Consider the following 17,559-nt stretch of genomic DNA (forward strand, 5'->3'; position numbering starts at 1 on the left):
TACGTTCCCAGATTCTTCCCTTTCACCGTTTCTTATATTCCCGGAGATCCGTAACTCCGCTTGGGCTGAAATTTTGACACGACCTCTATCTGGAAATTAGCTTTTTTGCGGCGAAAAAAGGGAATCAACCGCCTTACGGGTGGCCCACGAGGGTCAGGGGCACACCTGGGGGGGCAGGCGCGCCCTCCTGCCTCGTGGCCACCTCGGGCATCGTCTCGCGTGGATTTTTCTTCCCAAAAATCATATATATTCCAAAAAAATCTCCGTCAGTTTTTATCCCGTTTGGACTCCGTTTGATATGGATATTCTGCGAAACAAATAACATGCAACAAACAGGAACTGGCATTGGGCACTGGATCAATATGTTAAATTTGCCAAAAGTATATGAAAGTTGTAGAATATTGGCATGGAACAATCAAAAATTATAGAGACGACGGAGACGTATCAGCCACTTCATCGTTGGCACCACCAATCTGTACAGCCACTCGGTAATCCTCAAGCCAAGTGTCAGGCTTGGACTCGCCAGTGAACTTACTGATTCCAGTCGCCAACCTGAAGTTGGGAGGAATCACCGCAGCCCCGATGGCTATGCTGAAACACTCTGGACCTGAGACATGTACCCTGCTGCTGGTTGGGAAATCTCTGTCGTGACCTTCTCTGTGAGCTCTGTTTCTGTCAAGCAGATCCTGAACAAGAATAGATCTCGCATCAAAGCCCGGCTCCCAGGGGTCGGCTGGAATCCTTCGCCCACCACTGTGAGGACGTCTGTCATCATGCTGCCGAGGCACGTATGACCCACTCCTTGGCAGAGGCGTGGGCACTCGACGATGATCATCGTGATCGATTCAGTGATCATACTTCTCGCGGTTTCTGTACTGATCTCGCCGGTCCTCACGTCCTTCACACCTCGGGGGCGATCTCGGGCTGTGAGCCGACTGGACTGTGTCTGCAACCACGGATCTGCTATGGATCCTATTCCGCGACTGAGAAACTGTTGTATTCTGCTCTCCCGCCGCACAGAGCAAAGCCTGAATCTGCACCAAACCTTGACCAGCTTCTGACTGGGAAGGTTGGATTGACTCCGCTATTCGGGCCGCAGCTGCGAGATTCTGGATCGGAGTTCGGTATACCTGAGTTGGAGGCAGAAAAAGTTGGCGTCGACTGGACTCGGGGATATGCTGCTGAGCACGCTCGTCGAGTGCGCGCTGGAGGTTCTCCAGTCAAGTGCGCTCAGCCAAGTTGGCCAGGCGCGCCTCCTCCAAGGCCTGGGCCTTAGGGGTTTCTCCAACGATAGGAGTGTGAAGTGCATCCATGTTCCGGCGGTGAAGTTCTTCCCTCCGCTGCGAAGAGAGGGGTTCGGGGCGGTACTCTTCGTGAACACGCGACGGATCGCCGCCCCCGTCACCTCCGTCCTCACGAGTGAAGCCAGGAGGACTGCGTGGTCCATTGACCATCAAAACTTCCACCACGGGGTCGCTGCTGTCGCACTCGGGTGCAGTCTCTACGGAGCCGGTCGACAGGTCGAACAGGCCGTAGAGAGTTTCATCGGGCTCGATTGCCACGACTTGGGGGGTGGCCGACTGGCGAGCCACCGCATGCCTCACCCATCGCTGGAGCCTCGATCGACCGAAACGCTTGCTCCGGCGGGCTGCAGGGAGGGAAGTCAGCACAGGAGCCGACCGATACTGAGTCGACGGCTGCCGCAGGAGGACGCCATGGATGCACGCGCGAAAGTGCGTTGCCCCGCAGATGGGGAGCGCCTCAACGTCAAGTGGCGCTTCCTGGATCCAAGAGGAGTCATCAGCGATGAACACGAGCGTGCCGAGACGGATCTCGCGGCCCTCGGCCAAACCTCCGCCTGAAACCATGTTGATGAGGATCGGGAAAATCGCAACTTCTCCAACAAGTCACTAAGACACCTGCCCCAAGGTGGGCGCCAATTGTCGTGGTCCTAAGTCTGACAGTAGAATGGGGGGTAGGGATGTAGAGGCAAGATCCTAGCTATGGAGGAGTTGTACACGAGATTATGCAACTCCCGAATACCATAGGAACACTTAGTGTGCTATCAAACGTCACAACATAACTGGGTGACTATAAAGATGCTCTACAGGTGACTCCGATGGTGTTTGTTGAGTTGGCATAGATCGAGATTAGGATTTGTCACTCCATGTATCGGAGAGGTATCTCTGGGCCCTCTCGGTAATGCACATCACTATAAGCCTTGCAAGCAATGTGACTAATGAGTTATTTGCGGGATGATGCATTACAGAACGAGTAAACAGACTTGCCGGTAACGAGATTGAACTAGGTATTGAGATACCGACGATCGAATCTTGGGCAAGTAACATACCGATAACAAAGGGAACAACGTATGATGTTATGCGGTTTGACCGATAAAGATCTTCATAGAATATGTAGGAGCCAATATGAGCAGCCAGGTTCCGCTATTGGTTATTGACCAGAGATGTGTCTCGGTCATGTCTAAATAGTTCTCGAACCCGTAGGGTCCGCACGCTTAACGTTCGATGAAGATTTCTATTATGAGTTATTTGATTTGATGTACCGAACGTTGTTCGGAGTCCAGGATGAGATAATGGACATGACGAGGAGTATCAAAATGGTTGAGATGTAAATATCGAAATATTGGAAGGCTATATTCGGACATCGGAAAGGTTCCGAGTGGTTCAGGTATTTTCGGAGTACCGGAGAGTTACGGGAATTCGCCGAGGGGAAGTATTGGGCCTTCATGGGCCTTAGTGGAAAGGAGAGAAGGGCCACAAGGGGAGGCCACCCCCCCCCATGGGCTGGTCCGAATTGGACTAGGGAGGGGGTGGCGCCTGTCATGGTCCTAAGTCTGATAGTAGAATGGGGGTAGGGATGTAGAGGCAAGATCCTAGCTATGGAGGAGTTGTACACGAGAGTTTTACGAGTTCAGGCCCTTCTCAGAGGAAGTAACTGCCCTACGTCTTGGAACCCGGAGGCGGTCGACTGGAATATATGCGTGTGTGTTACAGGGGGTGCGAACCCTTGTCCCTGAGGAGGGGGTGGCTTATATAGAGTTCGTGAGACCCCTCTCGCCCTCAGTTACAAAGGGTTTAAGGTACACAAAGATGGAGACGTTACTGGTAACGCCTGTATTTAGGTGCTATAAATGACAATTAAGACTACAAGTAAATGCTCGACCGTTGTTCATGCAGAGTGACTTTAGCTCTTCTGCTCGTCGAGTGACTTTTGCGACGGTTGAGTGACATTGATTCTTCCGAGTGGAACGTCTATGCTCGAGTGGATGATGGTACTCTTTGAATGATCCTGGCTTTAGGGTGCTGTCCTAGGGGAGGATGTCTAGGTCAGGTCCATGACCCTACCCTAGGTACATAGCTTCATCAGTGCCCCCCTCTTTCCTTCTCCCTCTCCTCTCCTTCCTTCTTCTCCTACTTGGACTAGGAAAGGGGAAACCTACTCCTACTAGGAGTAGGAATCCCCCCTTTGGGCGCGCCCCTTGTGGCTGGCCCTCCTCCTCCCCTCCATTATATATGGGGGAAGGGGCACCCCATAGACACACAAGTTCATTGTTTAGCCATGTGCAGTGCCCCTTCCACAGATTTCCACCTCGGTCATATCGTTCTAATGCTTAGGCGAAGCTCTGCGTTGGTAACTTCATCATCACACCGTCGTGCTGACGAAACTCTCGCTCGACCTCAGCTGGATCTAGAGTTCGTGGGACATCACCGAGCTGAACGTGTGTAGATTGCGAAGGTGTCATACCTTTGGTGCTAGGATCGTTCGGATCGTGAAGACGTATGAGTACATCAACCGCGTTGTCATAACGCTTCCGCTTACGGTCTACGAGGGTACGTGGACAACACTCTCCCCTCTCATTGCTATGCATCACCTAGATGGATCTTGCGTGTTCGTAGGAATTTTTTTGAAATTACTGCGTTCCTCAACAGTGGCATCCGAGCCAGGTCTATGCGTAGATGTTGTATGCACGAGTAGAACACAAAGAGTTGTGGCTGATAATAGTCATACTGCTTACCAGCATGTCATACTTTGATTTGGTTGTATTGTTGGATGAAGCGGCCCAGACTGACATTACATGACCACGTTCATGAGACTGGTTCTATCGCCATGCTTCGCACACAGGTGGCTAGTGGGTGTCTGTTTCTCAAACTTTAGTTGAATCGAGTGTGACTATGCCCGATCCTTGTTGAAGGTTAAAACAGCACACTTGACGAAAAATCGTTGTGGTTTTGGATGCGTAGGTAAGAACGGTTCTTGCTTAGCCCGTAGCAGCCACGTAAAACTTGCAACAACAAAGTAGAGGACGTCTAACTTGTTTTTGTAGGGCATGTTGTGATGTGATATGGTCAAGACGTGATTATATAAATTGTTGTATGAGATGATCATGTTTTGTTAAAGTTATCGGCAACTGGCAGGAGCCTTATGGATGTATCTTTATTGCATAAGATGTAGGCGCCATATAATTGCTTTACTTTATCGCTATGCGACAGAAATAGTTGCAAAGCAATAGTTGGCGAGACGACCATGTGACGACACGTTGATAAAGATCAAGATGGTGGAGATCATGGTGTCATGTCGGTGACGATGGAGATCATCGCAGTACTTTGGAGATGGAGATCAAAGGCACAAGATGATGATGGCCATATCATGTCACATATTTTGATTGCATGTGATGTTTATCTTTTATGCATCTTATTTTGCTTAGTACTGCGGTAGCATTATGAGATAATCCCTTACTGAAATTTCAAGGTATAAGTGTTCTCCCTGAGTATGCACCGTTGCGACAGTTCTTCGTGCTGAGACACCACGTGATGATCGGGTGTGATAAGCTCTATGTTCACATACAACGGGTGCAAGCCAGTTTTGCACATGCAGAATACTCGGGTTAAACTTGACGAGCCTAGCATATGCAGATATGGCCTCAGAACACTGAGACCGAAAGGTCGAACGTGAATCATATAGTAGATATGATCAACATAGTGATGTTCACCATTGAAAGCTACTCCATCTCACGTGATGATCGAACATGGTTTAGTTGATATGGATCACGTGATCATTTAGATGACTAGAGGGATGTCTATCTAAGTGGGAGTTCTTAAGTAATATGATTAATTGAACTTAAATTTATCATTAACTTAGTCCTGATAGTATTTGCATATCTATGTTGTAGATCAATTGCTCGCGTATAGCTTCCTTGTTTTATTTATGATATGTTCCTAGAGAAAACTAAGTTGAAAGATGATGGTAGCAATTACACGGACTGGGTCCATAACTTGAGGATTATCCTCATTGCTGCACAAAAGAATTACGTCCTAGAAGCACCGCTGGGTGACAAGCCTGCTGCAGATGTTGCTGACGATATTAAGAACGTCTGGCAAAGCAAAGTTGATGACTACTCGATAGTTCAGTGTGCCATGCTTTATAGCTTAGAACCGGGACTTCAATGATGTTTTGAACGTCATGGAGCATATAAGATGTTCCAGGAGATGAAGTTGATATTTCAAGCAAATGCCCGGATTAAGAGATATGAAGTCTCCAATAAGTTCTACAGCTGCAAAATGGAGGAGAATAGTTCTTCAGTGAACATATACTCAGAATGTCTGGGTACCACAACCACTTGATTCAGCTGGGAGTTAATCTTCCTGATGATAGTGTCATTGACAGAGTTCTTCAATCACTGCCACCAAGCTACAAGAGCTTCGTGATGAACTATAATATGCAAGGGATCACTACAAAAAAAGACACATCCGTGACATTTTGGGCCGAACGATTTTTTTCTTGTTGTACTTATGACACTTCTATGACGATAATTGTGACAAAACCCAGTATCATCATAGATGTGGTGGGCTCCTACTTCTATGACAAAAATCATGACATAAAATGGGCTTTTCATCCTGTGCGGGCCGGAGATGCTACTGCATGACATTCTTTAGGCCGTCGATGATGGAAAAATCCGTGGTAGAAGTGAGGGCGTGGAAAATATCTGGGAGCTCCCGGTACGGTGGGTGGTCAGGGTCCGAGTGATGCGCGTTTCCCTCATACGTACGCGTGTGTGTGTGAGGCGTTGAGCTCTAACTGAACCCGGGCGAGGCGTTGGGCTCTAACTGAATCCGAGCGATTGCACTGCAGGCTACGCATTACAGAACCCGAGGGATCGATCGATGGCTGTTAACTGAACCCGATCGAGCGATTCCTTTGCTACTACTGCTAACTGAAGCCGATCTATGTTGCCTCTGGATGAACAGTGAGCGTTGTTGGTGGGTTTGGATGAACAGTTCCCGGTGGGGTTGGATGAACAGGAACCCATGGTAGTAGAGGCCGTTGCCGCTGGATGAACAGTACCCCGATCGATCGAGCCGGTGGACGAACAGGACCCCGTGGTGGGCTGGATGAACAAGACCCCGTCGAGGGCTGGTTGAACAGTAGCCGGTGGAGGGCTGGTTGAACAGTAGCCGGTGGAGGGCTAGATGAATAGTAGCCCATGGAGGGGTGGTTGAACAGGACCCCGTGGAGAGGGCTGGTTGAACAGTGGCTGGTGGAGGCTGGATGAACAGGAGCCCGTGGATGAACAGTCGCAGGTGGAGGCTGGAGGAGGTCGACAGTAGATGAACAGTACCCCGTGGAGGCTGGGGGAGGTCGACGGTGGAGATGAACAGTATCCCATGGAGTCCAGTTTTGCGGTACGCCACACCCCTCCCGATGGACTGGACCCCCGTTTCGACCGTAGCGCTCCAACACAAGTTTGTTTCCTTCGTTTTGCGGTACGCCACACCCCTCCCAGTTAACAGGACCCCGTTTCGACCGTAGGAGGTCCAATAGAAGTCTGTTTCCTCCATTTTGTGGTACGCCAGACCCCTCCCGATGAACAAGATCCCGTTTCGACCATGGCCGATCGAACACAAGGCCGTTTCCTTTGTTCTGCGGTATGCCAGGCCTCGTTTCCATCGGCTGTTCCGTCCAAGATGGTTGGCTCCCGATGAACAGCATGCGTTCCGTTGCCTCCCAATGAACAAGACACATTCTGTCATTTAATTGTCACGGCAGATGTCCTAGTGTGAGGACTTAGTCGTGAGGCTAACGTATCTTTCCGGTAGCTTGAAGGGGTTGGTCAGAATCGAGAGACACAACACAAGACAAGGGTTTAGACAGCTTCGGGCCCCGGGAAACATCATCCGGTAACAACCCTACATGTTGTTTGTGGCTAGGTCTCATTATAATCACGAGAGAGTCACCGCATAAGCCGGCTCCCTCTTTGTGTCTAGCCCTAGAGATTATTTTTCTGTCTCTCTTTGGGGAGCCTTGCCCCTCCTTATATATGTTGAAGGGGCGGGTTATATGTGGAGTCCTAGTAGGACTAGGACTAGTCTATCCTTTCTTACAAGTTGAATACAAGTCCGGGTCTTGCTTCCTCGTAAAGGAAATATTCGTCATCCCTTTCCTCTTAAGCCGGCCCACCAGAATATAAGCTGGCCTGCTGGGGCTTGAGCCTTGTCATCCGTCTGATCCGCCCGTCGGGTCTCCAATGAGTCACAATGTCCAAGCGGGTTACATGTAAACCGCCATGTCCGGGCGGATCGCCAGTGAGTCGCCAAGCACGGTCGGGTCATGATTCCGGCCAGGTCATACCGCGGGGTATATCCCGGACAAATTCTGTTGCCTCCCCATGAACACGACGACGGCGCAGCTTCTCCGTTTCGACCCAGCCATGTAGAAGAGCCTTGGTTGTACGTATGCGCGAGTAGGCGTTCGAGACCCTGCTCGTATGTACGTACGAGGCCGTATTTACTTTCTTGCACCCTGGCCGATGTACGTACATGTACATGCTACGTGCGCGCCTCTACTACGACACGTGCGCGCCTCTACATCGACTAGTATGTACGTACACGTTCGCGACTAGAATGACAAAGCTACGTACGCTTCGACCAGGTGGGTCCCGACTGTCAGGCACTTCCTTGCGTGCGAAGATGTAGCTGGTGGGTCTGAGCAGTCAGGGGGGCGAATCATTATTTTTTTCCGTAATACGGATGCACTTCCTTGCATGTGAAGATGTAGCTGGTGGGCCCCAGCAATTAGGGGGGAAACATTTTTTTCACAAAATATGGTGGCCCGTTCGATGGGTCCCTGCTGTCAGGTGGAGGAATAATTATTTTCCGCGTAATAAGGAGGCACTTCCTTGCTGCGGCCGTGGACCCAGCTGTCAGCCTCTCCACGTACAGTACTCTTGTGATGGAAGTCGGTCGTTGACCACATTGACCACGCCGCGCCGAGAGCACCAAGGCGGTGGACAACGGTGAGGCCTAGGAAGGGGATGACGTGGAGCCGGGGAAGATGCAGCAGTGGATGCCCACGCGGAGAGGAGTATGAGGGTTCATTGGTTCGGCTGCGGTGTGAGGATGCCGTCGCCGTAGGGCCTGGCCAGTGGTGGGAGTGGTAGGGGAGGTGAGGCCTCCGCGGCAGCACAGCCGGCCACGGGAGGTGGGAGCAGGCGGCACGACCAGAGCTACTTTGGGCGGCTGGAGCAAGAAGACTAGAGGTTGAAGAATCACAACGGCCGTTGGATGGACATCGTACAGTCACTGCAGTTAGAATCGTTTATATTGACTAAGTTGACAATGCCCTTGGTACACGTCAACTTAGTAGGCCCAAATGTCAGCTTTCGAAACGGTGCGCCCCAGATGTCAGGTGGAGGAATCATTTTTTGGGTGGGTGAAGCTAGAATATCCGAGATTGAAGAAGAAGCACGACATCCGTTGGATGGACATCCAACGGCCACTTCTGCCAGAACCGTGTGTTGACTATAAGTTGACAAAGCCTTGCATACGCGTCAACTAATTTTTTTAGGGGACGCGTCAACTTAGTAGGCCCACAAGTGTGTGGCAGAGAACTTATAGCCCATTTGAGATTTGTAAGAATGTACAGCCCATTTTTATATTCTAATGGAATTTACTACAACCTATTTACAGTTTGTTAAAAGTACAGTCCATTTTCTAGCTAGGACAATGATTAATAATTTCAACAAACCGTTCAAAACAGAATTCAATAAAATTTCCCACATTTTGATGGGACCCGAAATATTTTTATCCCGAAATTTCTAGCTAGATTAAATACAATTTCAATATAAATTTGTGTTACGTAAAAATCCAACGAAACATTGCGCGCGCAACAATTAATGAAATTAAAATTTTCAAAATCCAGAAATAATATTTTATAAAGTAATTACGTGTTTGGTGCATTTTTATAGTTACTGTCCAGTTTTTATAATTACATCCCATTTATTATTTCTTAAAGCTCATTTTCTTATTAAGCCTAATGCATCCCTCCTAGAAAAGATTTGAAACCCAGCGGGGCGGAGAATAACAAGTTGACCTTGCATGGGTATTCCTCAAAAAAAAGTATAGCTGGGCTAGCCATTTCCAACTTGAAAAAAATTAATATCCGGGCTGGATATCTGGCCTAGGCTAGACGGGCCACAACCCGCCCAGTTAATACCCTGCTCTCCTTAGAACAACAACGAAAACATTGCTCAAGAAAAACTCTGCAGTGCTCACACCTCAAAAAGACAAATACTGCTCGAGCTACTTGGTCCCAGTTGTCGGCAGCTCCTTGTGCAATTCTGTCGTTTATTGACTACATAGGTTGACCATGGTGTGGGACCATGATGTCAGGAAACTAGGATAAAGCAAAAAAATATTACAGTTGCATACAATAAGGAGGCACTTGCGTATGTGCGGCTATGGCCCTGGTGGGTCCCCACTGTCATCCTCTCCAATTAAAGTCATCTCCTCATTCCTCATGTCGTTGACCATGTTGACAACGCGAGACGGCGGTGCCACGGCGAGCGCAACAACTCGAAGGATGATGGAGAGGACCTCGCGGGCCCTACGGATGGTCTGATACAGCGCCCGCTGCTCATTCGGGAAGTCAGGATCATAGGGCCACATGTCCGCGACGGCATTGTCGTTCGCTTGTTCACCGGTGCTCGTTGAGGAGACGGAGGTTGCAGCACAAGTCCTCCTGCGCTGGTAGCTCTTCCGCCATTAGGGCGTCGAAGTGGGCCGCAGCTGCTCTATGATGAACATGGCATGAACCGGCTTGGACAGTGGCACCGGCTCCTGGTCGGAAGCTGGGTCCATCGTCTGATTGTCGTCGCTCAGCTCGGCGAGCTCGCTGGCAAGCCAGCATGTCTGGCTGCTAGACCGACCCGCTGCCAAGCACGAGTCTGACTGCCCTGGCCCACCCGGACCGCCTCCCTCGCCCGCGCGCGCTTTCTGCCTGAAACGGTCAGCGTCGCCCGCCCGCTTCTCGGTGCAGGCAATTGCTCTGCCTTCAAACGACACAAGTGTCATCTGTCCGTCCGTCTGCCGCCCACATTAGTGATATGCAGTTGCCGAGGCGGCTACTCCGGCGCCACACGTCCATCGCTCCGCCGTCCACCATTGCTATATAAACTTCTACGCCGGCCATAGCCGTAGTCATCCGCCTTTGTTCCCTTTCTCCTGTCCACATCGCTACTGCCCACCATGGCTTCCTCGCGCTCCAGCGCTCTTCGAGATGGGCGAAAGACGGGCCACAAGGAGATGGCAGTCATTGCTGCCGATTGCCTGGCCGGCAGGCAGCCGGAGGACGACGACGTCCCAATGGAGAACATGATAGTCGATGATCCGGCGCCAACCCCCTCCTCCGCGCCATCCTCACCGGTGCATTGCACCATGACCATCGGCGAGCCCCGTGCCCAATACATGGACACGGTGAGGCAGAAGCATGAGGAGCAGTTCCGGGAGGCGCAGGCCGACGCTGCCTACAACCACCATCTCCTCCAGGAGCACCTGCAGGTGGAGGAGCAGATCACCATGGAGCGGGCGAAGCAGGAGGCACTGCTCGACTCATACCGCTCCACCTATGAGGTCCGCCTCGACCGCTGGCGGTACCGCATGCGGGTGGCGGAGGCTGCGGCCGCCTACAAAGAGGGCGATGAAGCGGGCGAGGCGCTGTTTCGCGAGACCGAGCACAAGGCAGAGGACAATGCCGGCTCCGACAAGTCCCCGTTCCGCTAGCGTCGACGAGGCCCTGCTCAACCGAGGCCCCACGGCGCCAACTACGAGGCAGAGGACACCGTCGGCTCTGTCGAGGCCCCGCCCCGCTGGCACCAAGGCGGAGGCCCTACTCCATCGAGGCCCCGCGGCGCCAACAACGAGATAGAGGACACCGCCAGCTCCACCGAGGCCCCACCCCATCGGCACTGAGGTGGAGGCCCTTCTCCTCTGAGGCGCTGCCCCGCCAACAAGAAGGCAGATGACATCGTCGGCTCAGTTGAGGCCACACCCTACCGGCAACAAGGGGGAGGATTTCCCTCGCTTCGCCGAGGCGCCGTCCCGTCGGCAATCAGACACACGAGATCGCCGGCTCCGTCGAGGCCCCGCCCCGCTGCCAACGAGGCCGCGCCACACAGAAAACGAGGAAGAGTAGAACACGGTAGGTCGCCGCCGCTCGGGGCCAAGTAAGGCCACAGCTGCAACCGTCCGGTTGAAGCCAAGCTAGGCGGGTTGACCATTGACGGCCGATTAGCTTATTGGCAGAGACGTGGAGTCGGAGAGCTATGTTGGACATGGACACTGCTTTAGTTACTTAACTGCAGGTGCAGTTGGGTCACTAGCATGTGGGCCCAAGAGGCAGCTAGCCCACATGTAAGTGATGCAACTGCACCTGTTGTTATGTCACTGAAGCTCAGTCCGCTAGAGAAGAAGCTTATGTTCGGCTCAGTCGGACACGGGTGCTACGGTTAATTAATTATACCTCCAACGCACCCCTTTTTAGTTGAAGAATGTATGAAATGAAATGAAATGAAATCCGGCATGTTTATATGAAATCCGGCAGTGTATGAATGAATTTAGTTCAATTTGTTTGAATTCTTGTATCACTGGCATTGGATGAACATGCAAAATAATACGTACTAGCATTATTCCCAGGGTGATCACCTCGTTTGCAGCAGTTTCACATGTACTCCCTCCGGTCCTTTTTAGTCTGCATATAAGTTTTGTCTGAAGTCAAAGTATCTCTACTTTGACCAATCTTATAGAAAAAAGTATCAACATTCACAATGTAAAATCAACTGACTTCAAAGAAATCTAATATGCGAAGAAAAAAGGAACAGAGGGAGTACAAAATTTAGCATTCATGTACATTGGAATCAACACACAGGCCTTGCAATTCATAGAGAACATTCAAAACAATCGATGATTATGCATCTCGGTGATTCGCATGTCAGAGCCAATATTTACTTCATAACTAAAGAATAAAGAAAAATCAATCGATGCTGCTAACAGCAAAGGGCGTCCCATTCGAAAATATCAAACGCATGTCTTCTTGCTAACATCAATGAGCAAAGTTTCACAAGGTTGTCCCATTCCAAAATGTCAAATGCATGTTGTTTTGCATACAACAATGAGCAAACTTTGACAAGGTTTTCCCATTCCAAAATATCGAATGCCTATGATTGTGGAATGGGCAGGGTTTGCCATCAGTTCAGACATTGACATGGCACCTCGTGCTAAATAAACCAGCTGTTCTTTTTGTGCAGTTCCACCAAAATCAACCAAATTCGTGCGTAGCTTGTATGATTTCGCCTTTATATGTTGCAACACCTTAAACATATCGGCACCTCCTTTCTTGTGGTGGAAATGAATGATTCGAGAATATTCGATCTATTCGTGAACATTTTGTGCAGTACCCATTGAAATCAAGCTGAGCACCCCTGTTTGCATAAATACAAAAAAGTGATTAGTATAAAGCAATCTGTACTATGAACTGACAGTTTAAATAGTCAACCTACATGATCCATGCAGAGCACACGTTTAAAAAAAGGGAACTCACCAGAAAGAATCGTGAAACAACATTGTATTGGCCATCACAGCAACAAAGGTGGAGATCCGTGAGTCCTTCTGAGCTGAAGTTAGTTTGTTCTTGTGGGCAATAATGTAACCATCCTTCAACTGCTCCTTTCTTAAGAAGAGAGACTTGGCTTCTTTATCCCGGCATAATCGGAACTACGCACTTCACGTACTCCATATTCTTCTTCAGAGGAGGATGATCCTATTGTGCAAAGACAAGAGACCAACTAAATGCTAGCATCCCTGTTTGCTCAAAAAAAGGAAAGGAAATATTTAAAAGAACACAAATGAAGCACTTCTCAAGGACAATACCACTTTCTCATGACAGTATCTAAACAGTAGCACAACACCAATAGAGGTGACAAAGCTCAATCATATGGATGAAATCCATGGGCGAGTACCAACCTTTGTCAGGAGGCTTATTGTGTAGAGCATACAGATCAAGCACTTCTGCGGAACCATCTGTTGTTATCTACTGTGGTTGCCATGCTTACTATATACTCCTCGATTAGTTTAATGTTTCCAACATCTTCTTGTGCAGTTCCACTAAAATATATGGTATCTTCAAAGAATATCCTTGTTTGCACAAGTAGAGATAATTACATATTACATTAAGAGTGGCATCAAATCAGTGGCAAAACAATTGCTCGTTCCAGCCATAGCAATAAATTAAGATGCAAAACTATATCATTACTTGTGTCATCACAGTTCTAGTGCTTCATTACAGCACCGGGAGTTGATTTTTGTTTTTTCTTCCGCTTGTTCTTCCCCTTCATCACTTTGTTCAATAACAGACAAGCTCCGCCTTCAATGTAAGATTTGGCATGTCAATTAGGGAGCACAAGTATAGCACTAAACAACGACGTTAATTTTTAGATGGAAGTGGCAAAATACAAGCCAACAGTTGTGAAATATCCTTATCTTACCTCAATGGGATATTACGATGCACATACAGATTGGAAGTCTTGTCTCCATTTGTGCAGTTCCCTAAATTCAAGCAACATTAGCGTACAAGTAGCGCAAAATATGAAAGCACACTGTACAATCATGTGAAAGAAGGCTAGTACTGACCTCTCATGACACGGAATTCAAACAACTCACAAGAAAAAGATCTAAACCAAATTTGCCAACACAGATAGGAAGTAAGATCTCCTCTTGTGCAGTTCCACTAAGATTAAGCAATCAAGCAACGTTGTCGATGTGACATTTTGCTTGAATTTCCCAAAACACTCTTAAAACAAAAGTGGTTTGTGTAGTGCAACAAAAGGTCACAATAGCAACCAGGTGAAGTAGATAACCCTATTTACACAGAGGTGCAAAGGAAACAACTAGTGGTCAATAACGGTGGATGACACAGAAGCTAACAAAAAGAAGCATCAAACTTATCTAAATGGGAAAGAAAGCAAGACAGTAGCATTTCTCAAACGGTGGCTAATACGTCTCCAACGTATCTATAATTTTTTATTGCTCCATGCTATACTATCTACTGTTTTGGACATTATTGGGCTTTATTATCCACTTCTATATTATTTTTGGGACTAACCTATTAACCGGAGGCCCGGCCCAGAATTGATGTTTTTGCCTGTCTTAGGGTTTTGAAGAAAAGGAATATCAAACGAAGTCCAAACGGAATGAAACCTTCGGGAACGTGATTTTCTCATCGAATACAACTCAGGAGACTTGGACCCTACGTCAAGACACGTAACAGGAGGCCACGAGGTAGGAGGTGCGCCTAACCCCCCCCCCCCCCCCCAGGCGCGCCCTCCAACCTCATGGGCCCCCTGTTGCTCCACCGACGTACTTCTTCCTCCTATATATAGCCACGTACCCCCAAACGATCAGATACGGAGCCAAAACCCTAATTCCACCGCCATAACTTTCTGTATCCATGAGATCTCATCTTGGGGCCTGTTCCGGAGCTCCGCCGGAGGGGGCATCGATCACGGAGGGATTCTACATCAACACCATAGCCCCTCCGATGAAGTGTGAGTAGTTTACCTCAGCCCTACGGGTCCATAGTTAGTAGCTAGATGGCTTCTTATCTCTTTTTGGATCTCAATACAATGTTCTCCCCCTCTCTTGTGGAGATCTATTCGATGTAATCTTCTTTTTGCGGTGTGTTTGTTGAGACCGATGAATTGTGGGTTTATGATCAAATCTATCTATGAATAATATTTGAATCTTCTCTGAATTCTTTTATGTATGATTGGTTATCTTTGCAAGTCTCTTCGAATTATCAGTTTGGTTTGGCCTACTAGTTTGATCTTTCTTGCAATGGGAGAAGTGCTTAGCTTTGGGTTCAATCTTGCGGTGTCCTTTCCCGGTGACAGTAAGGGCAGCAAGGCACGTATTGTATTGTTGCCATCGAGGATAACAAGACGGGTTTTTCTTCATATTGCATGAGTCTATCCCTCTACATCATGTCATCTTGCTTAAGGCGTTACTCTGTTTTTAACTTAATACTCTAGATGCATGCTGGATAGCGGTCGATGAGTGGAGTAATAGTAGTAGATGCAGGCAGGAGTCGGTCTACTTGTCTCGGACGTGATGCCTATATACATGATCATACCTAGATATTCTCATAACTATGCTCAATTCTGTCAATTGCTCAACAGCAATTTGTTCACCCACTGTAGAATACTTATGCTCTCGAGAGAAGCCACTAGTGAAACCTATGGCCCCCAGGTCTATCTTTATCATATCAATCTCCTACTACTTTGTTATTTAGTTTGCCATTTACTTTGCCTTTATTTTACTTTGCATCTTTATCATAAAAATACCAAAAATATTATATTATCATATCTATCAGATCTCACTCTCGTAAGTGGCCCTATAGGGATTGACAACCCCTATTTGCGTTGGTTGCGAGGATTTATTTGTTTTGTGCAGGTGCGATGGACTCGCGTGTAGCCTCCTACTGGATTGATACCTTGGTTCTCAAAAACTGAGGGAAATACTTACGCTACTTTGCTGCATCATCCCTTCCTCTTCGGGGAAAACCAACGCAGCGCTAAAAGAGGTAGCAAGAAGGATTTCTGGTGCCGTTGCCAGGGAAGTCTACGCAAAAGTCAACATACCAAGTACCCATCACATACCCTTATCTCCCGCATTACATTATTTGCCATTTTCCTCTCGTTTTCCTCTCCCCCTCACTTCTCCCTTGTCGTTTTATTTGCCCTCTCTCTCTCTTTATCCTCCCTCTATTTGCCTCTTTTTGCCCGCTTGCTTTCTGTTTGCTTGTGTGTTAGTTTGTTTGCTTGTCGTTATGGCTAGTTCTTTACCTTCTGCCTCTATGTCTGAAATTGGGGATACTATTGTCAATAATAATTTTGATGCTCCTACTAAAGAACCCACTATCTCACATATAAAAAGATTCTGTGTTGGTAGTGGTAATATTATTGGAAAAGGAGTTATTCAAGATTTCTTTACTTGTGCCGGTGCTTTACCCTCTATGCGTAGTTCTATCCTTCTTAGAACTAGTAGTCTTGCGGACGCTATTGCCATGCTTATAGTTGAACTTGAAAGGCAATTCATGCACATGCATCCTTCCATACAAAGGATTTTCCTAGAATTTTGTAATATTGAGCATTCTTCTGTTAAGCGTGTCGTTACTATCTTTTTGGCTCATGAGTTTCAATTCATAATAGAAGAGGCCAAAGAAATCTTTGCGCATTATAGGGTGGATGCTTTCCGTCCTCCCAAAGAGGCCATCCTCTTTGATCAAGAAGAAATAATGCGTTTTCAATCTCTAGACTATATTGCTTTCAATGAAAATCTTAGAAAAAGGGTGCCTGCCAATGTTTTAGTTGATAGAATTTCTGAACTTAATGATGATTTGGCTATTCGAAATAATGAATTGGGATATTCTCTTGAATATAGGCTCACAAAGTTCTGTCAAAAGAATGCTTATAATGATGAATTGGTTGTGCAATATGAAGGACCGAACGAGGAACCTATACCTCCCAAGGTTGATCTTGGAGACTTTTGTCCCAATAAATTTAGCCCTTTTGATTACTTTTGCTTGCCTCAAAGAAAACTTTCTGCTGAACGTAGAGAATATGAAATGAGTTTTAATAATCTATCTTACTATTATGGCAATACCTAGATCTATTCTTGCTTGTTATGCCTAGCTAGGGGCGTTAAACGATAGCGCTTATTTGGAGGCAACCCAATTTTATTTTTATTACTTGCTTTTTTCTCCTGTTTAGTAATAAATAAATTATCTAGCCTCTGTTTTGGTTGTGTTTTTTGTGTTTAATTAGTGTTTGTGCCAAGTAGAACCGTTGGGAGGACTTGGGGAAAGTCTTGTTGAACTTTGTTTAAAAAACAGAAACTTTAGCGCTCACGAGAACTGCTGTCATTTTTATTTGGAAAGTGCTATTTAGTTAATTATTTTTGAAGATGATTAATAGATAAATTCCTCACGTCCAGAAATTTATTTTAGAATTTTTGGGGTTCCAGATATTGCGCTAGATACAGATTACTACAGACTGTTCTGTTTTTGACAGATTCTGTTTTCCGTGTGTTGTTTGCTTATTTTGATGATTCAATGGCTAGAAAAATAGTTTATGAACCATAGAGAAGTTGGAATACAGTAGGTATAACACCAATATAAATAAATAATTAGTTCATTACAGTACCTTGAAGTGGT

This window comes from Triticum aestivum, chromosome 6A, assembly GCF_018294505.1.
Source record: "Triticum aestivum cultivar Chinese Spring chromosome 6A, IWGSC CS RefSeq v2.1, whole genome shotgun sequence".
NCBI classification, from domain to species: domain Eukaryota; kingdom Viridiplantae; phylum Streptophyta; class Magnoliopsida; order Poales; family Poaceae; genus Triticum; species Triticum aestivum.